The sequence below is a fragment of the Rhagoletis pomonella genome, unplaced genomic scaffold, assembly GCF_013731165.1.
Source record: "Rhagoletis pomonella isolate Grant_MI unplaced genomic scaffold, Rhpom_1.0 Rhpom_scaffold_00012, whole genome shotgun sequence".
Lineage (NCBI taxonomy): Eukaryota > Metazoa > Arthropoda > Insecta > Diptera > Tephritidae > Rhagoletis > Rhagoletis pomonella.
The window spans coordinates 16,042,312-16,048,311 of record NW_023458566.1 but is presented as its reverse complement, the minus strand read 5'-3'; positions in this window follow the sequence as shown (position 1 = coordinate 16,048,311).

Genomic DNA, 6,000 nt, shown 5'->3' with positions numbered 1-6,000 from the left:
AGAAAATCTAGAAAAGTTGGTCTAAATTTTGAAGCAACCGATATGTGGATACGTGCATTTCATAGTCGCGTTAAGTCTGATGTCAGTGTTACACGCCAACTTTCTTGCAGACAGATCCGTCGTAAGAAAGTGTCGAGCGCAAACCAACTTCGTGGCTTATGCTTTTTAACCGTTTATCTTTTGTTTTAGTAACATTCCACCAAACTGTTACTGCGTAGAAATGAATTGGTCTTACCCCGCAATCCAGATCCATGCTTCAAACTTGGGATCGATATTGAAATGTGGAAAAAATCGGGGCGTAGTTTATATTCTGAAAAGAGAAAGGCCGAAATAGCAACATTGAAAAGCAAAAAGGCCCAAAAATCTTAACAGAAAAATAGACGGTTTAAGGAAAGCTTCAAGACCAGGGTCTTTCTATTATGGTGCGAACACTTTTCCACTCTCTTAAATGATAGCGGCACTGAAACCAATGAAGACGGACACTCTGCCAAATCCAAAAGAAAGCGACCCTGGTATGCATTTGCGCTGCCTCTAAAACGTCGAATATAAAGCCTTATTGAGCGTATTGCGTTAAAGACTAAAGCCTACCCATCCTCGAAGAATTGATTAGGTCTCATCAGTGTGGCCTTGTACCTGATAAATATGCTAAGCCAAATCTAGGAAAAGGCCGGCGAGAGGTGAATTGACACACACTATGTCCTTGTGGATTTTAAAGCCGCTTTTGACAGAACGAAAAGAAGCCTATACGCAGAGTTATTTGAATTTAGTGTCCCTGCGAGACTATTTAATACTACATACACATAACATATGTACATACAAACAGACTCATAAATGCTTCACTCCTGCAACTATGAGAGTACGCATAAACAATCCTAGTACTCCATTCATAATCTCTGTCGCCTAAATGTGCATTTTACCAGCACTTCGCAAAGCCATCAAAACACTTTTAAACGCCACACTGAAGTGCGAATGAGCATTTGTGATATGTATGTATGTTGCTCATATCTTAATGTCACTCATAAAACTCACTGATTGCTACTCTTTTCTATGAAATATACTACGCTTTCCTGAAAGTAGCGAAAAACATGCGGGAAATGCGTAAAATCTTTTGCTGCTGCTGCCCCCCACCACTGTTGCACGACATCTGCTTGCCCCAAGCGTTAAAGCCTGCCGACACTGTATGTAGTAAAATGCGTCATTTAATTCGCTCGTAAAGTTTTTAAACTCCTTCAAACGTAGGCGAGAAAGTCATAGAGTCATCATCATTCGCAATTGCGGCGCATAACAATTAAAAGTGTTGAGGCGCATTAATGTACGCCAGCAGTGCGAATGACTCAATTTTGGAGTGGTTTGAGGGTTGTGGATTGATTTGCACCTCTTACTTGCTTCGGTGAATATTGGATTCTAGTTGAGTCGCATATGAAATCTCGCATCTAGCGCGCTGACAACTTTGATACGAATTTGAAAATTTTTTTTTGGGTGACAACTCCTCGTCCATCATCAGCACGATCGACAGACAGTTCGCACATACCAGTAACGCTTCTTATACATAGCTAAGTATCTGTTAGATACAAGGTTTATGATTACGCACGACTCTCAAAAACGTGCGCATGCGTGAACGCATACTATGTACACACATCAAACGCCAAACGATTGATGACGCCACCAATCGAGTTGTTTTTGGCTGGCAATGGCATGCACATCGTGACTGCGAGCGTGTGTGGCTTGACTTGAGCCGATTGTTTGGATGGATGGATGGACGGACGGACGAACGGACGGCTAGGTAGATTTGTTGAATGCCCCACAAATCACGCCGTCGCTTCGCCGCTACTCAGCTGGCTGCTGATGTATCACGCCTGGAGATTTATGAGCTCTTTTAAGAATGTGACATGTGACAATGTGCGGTGGTTGTGGAGGGGCCCGGGCGCGAAGACGCAAGCTCATACACACCTTCACTCGATTACACACAACAACAATTTGATTGAAGACTTTCGAAATATTTTTCGGTATTTCCTAAAATCGCATGGCATTTGAAAGCTTAAACTGTGGCTGGCTGTGACCGCGCTGAGCTGAAAGGCACTCGGGCCGATTGTTAGCCTGACGATCACCTTTGGCAGCGATTAGCGCTTTTAACCGCTGCTTAGTTTGAAGAGAAATTACAGCCACACAGAGTCTTAAGATTATGGACGATAAATTTCTTTATATGTAATCAAGGGGAATATTCATTCAATAAGACAACTTGAGGCGACCAAATGTTTGTGTGGAATTTTTTAGGTGGGAAACATTTTTTATTTCCCCTTTAAGATTTGAGAAGTCCACCGCAAAACATCGAAATTATGTCAGTGTCAAATTTTCTTAAATAAATCTATGTTTCTCAATTAATTAAAAAATAAAATATGGAACGCCCGCTGAAGCGAATTTTAGTAATAAAATATGCCGGCGCCAGAAACTCAGGCAACTCAGCGCTCGACCAGGTGCCACCTTTTTTGTTGAATTAGTGGCGCAATTAGCCGAAAATAGCTTCTGTTGGCGTACTGCGTAGTAGAAAGTTTAAAGACAAAAGAATTGAAGAGAAACCGCTTTGAAGTTGTGTTGCAAAATATATACCCTACTCGGAGCCACAGAAGAAACGGCTGTTAAATGGCAAGCAAGTGGCCGTAGTAGGTAAACTAATCTACACAAAAGGAGGGTATATCCATATGTATATTAAAAATAAAGCAAATCGCCAAGCTCTTACAAAAATATCATTATTCCTTCATCTCCGGCAATTTTAACGCATTTACATGCAAAAGTACATGAAAGATTTTTATCACCTTCGCTTTCGTGGAACGAACTCAAAGAGATTTCAAAACAAAAATAAAAAATAAAAAAACACAAAATGCTTTAACAAAGCTGGAAGGAAGCACGGAAAGTTTAGTGTGCTCAGCTGCAAAATAGCGAAATAACCAGCCGCTGCCCCAAAAACATGCACCAAAATTAATTGGGTGCGTTAAACGTCGGCTAACAGCAGAATTCAAATAAATTTATGACTAATTTTCGAAAACATAAATAAATGTACACATGCACATACATATGTATGTACGCTTAGATGTTTGCAGCTATTTAGACGTCCAAAGGCAACTCAAAATAACTCTTTGTGATTACGTCTAAAAAAAAAAAAACTATGAAGGCCACAAGAAAAAACTCAAAAATTCCATGCATTCGCGCTGAAATAAGGCGGCAACAGTTAGATACTTTTTTTTAATCATAAGCGACATACATATTTATTTGCTTAATTTTTTTTTCAAGAAAAACGCCCGGCATTATAGGCTCATATATCACGCTGAATATTGGAGAAAAAAATGTTTGAGGTGCGTGTTGCTTTGCGCGATCTGTCTGCGATCTAATCAGCTCATAAATATAATACTTAGTACGAACATTTGGTGTACTTTTGTTGTACAATATAGCCAATGCTACCGACAAAATTAACAGCCACCGCAGAACAATTTAATCTAGTTTATTGCGTGGCAACTTGAAAGTGAGTTGATGTGGTCCTAAAAATTCCAGTAGGTATGTGCGTGTGTAGTGCTAAAAACCCTTGCTTTTATTTCGGTAGCTAATTTGATTTCATCATTTATTTGTTAGATTTTTAGAAACATGGCTTCTTTAAGCATTAACTGTTTTTTCGCGATAGTAATCTACATTTTTGGGTTACTCCGCAATAAGTTCGGGGAATTTCTTACAAAATCCGTAGAAGTGTGTATATGTAGATAAATATGTATTAGCATAAGCATAATCATTAATATGTATGTATGTTAGTTACTCAAATTGTTTTTGGGAGAAAAATAGTGGATAGAAAGCGAATCGACGATGCTTAGAGGATGGCAACTGCAAGGCGATCAACGTTTGCAAAACTTGGGATGTTCCATCCAATTGGCGATGAAATCAAAGGTATGCCAGGTTGTCTGCATTTAGAAATTAAATAACTCAAAACCCACGCATCTTAGGGTACCAGCTAAATTGTTGATATCCCGTTAGGCGATTTGGATTTAATGACAGCTCTTTGCACAGCACTCTGCTGCGAGAACGACTGCTAGCACCAAACTTGCAATACCCATGGGAAAATGGCACACGATGTTTCACGCTGAATAAAACCCTTGAAAAATGTTTGAAGAGCGCTTTTCTGCATATCTTTTCAGATAACCAAGCAGCCATCCGAGCCCTTTCAAACAGGACTATGAAATCCAAGCTGATTAGAGACAAGCTTGATACGCTACAAGTTTTGGCAGCACAGCAACAGTGCGCTGGATACCAGGCCATTGTAGAGTCGAGTTCAATGAGATCGTCGACGAGTTGGCACGAGAAGGATCGCTAACCTCCCTTTCGGGACCTGAACCATTCCGTGGTCTCAGTTTGTTCCCTTCCAGCGCCATAATTACTGAGTTGGTACACTCTGAACGAAGTAAGTACTGGATAGCGGTGGGGAGCTTTAGGTTCTTCAGCTACTTTTTCAACAGAAACGATATTAATTTAGAAAATAGAAATGACATCCGGCTACTTCTCGGGTACCTGACTGGTCACAACTAATTCCAATTCCACTTGCACCGAATAGGTGTGTTCACAGAGTCGGATTGCCGGCTGCTGACAAGATTTATTGGCGACGACAAAACATTCTAGAAAGCTTACAGCAGAACTGAAAGTTGCGCGTATCGGCGCGGTGAAGCTTGAGCAGGCAGTTTTTTTCCATCAAAAACCTTTAGGTTTCTTGAATTTAATTGGCACGCATCCATGTAAGCATTGAGATTGTTTTCTCAGCGCTTATCAGCTTGCTTATAAGTTCATCTCACAGCTTTGCCGTAAGCTCTCTGTTTGCGCGAGCCATTCGTGGAGTCAGTTTAATTTGAAAAACCCTATAAAACCGAGGTGTCTTGAGCTTAGTAGGAGTATCCAAATTATTTTGCGATGACGTTGAACTCGGGGGCCTCTTAAAATGACCGTGGATTGCTTCTTGACCTGAATAAGTGTTCGCTTTGTTCACTGATATTGCACAAGGCTTTTCAAAGGATCAACCTCTTCGTGCTATGGATGCTTGCTTTGGAGGTGATTGAATATTGCTTTGATTGCATTTTTCTTTCTATACCAGCGCTATCCAAGTCACTATAGATTTATTAAGTAGAATATAGAAACCTACTAAATCATGTTTGCCAAGCAATTAAGCGAAGGCCCTACTATTGCATATATCCATGTATGTATGTATGTACAATTCCGCTTACATTGCCACAACATAGCCTTACATGTTCATATTTTCTTGCGATTTCACTCAATTTAACACTGCTGTCTATTAGATCCGCTAAAGCCATAACTCTTCTGCGCCTATCTATGATCCTGTCTAACAGCATGAAGACAAGAAATTAGGGTCAACTTTGGTGTGCGTGTACGCCGAATAGAGAGGTGCTGAACCCGAACCCGAACAGACGCCTAATCAACAAAAACAACAACAATACAAACGCCACCACCAACAACACCATTTCCTACAACAACACAATGACAGCGATGACAGACAACGACCAGAGGAACAGACTTGCATATGAAAAAGTAAAAAAAACGAGCAGCAAGAAGAAGAAAAATGATCAGCGCCAGCAGCAGAGGGCAAAAAGAAATGGCGAAATGTTCATAAATTATTTCTAGCGCATTCATAACATTTAGGTACGACAAATGTATGCAGAAAATAATGGTGTTAAGCAGCCTTCAACACCTCATTGGGAGCGCATGTCCCATCCGGCCGCGGCGTGTAGACGTCATGCAGCAGTCTGCCCATAAGTGGACGTACATACATACATATGTGGCAGCCAAAGCTGCAAGGACAGCGGTGGCAGTTGCGCTTGCTGGCGCTGGTGCAATGCTGCGATTTTCATCGAACATTTAGACAAAAACCAAAAAAAAAAAACGCAAAAAAAAGGGAAACAAAAGACAAGTGAAGTGAAGTGAAGTTAGAGCTTTGCTTGAACGGCTGCTGCCAGC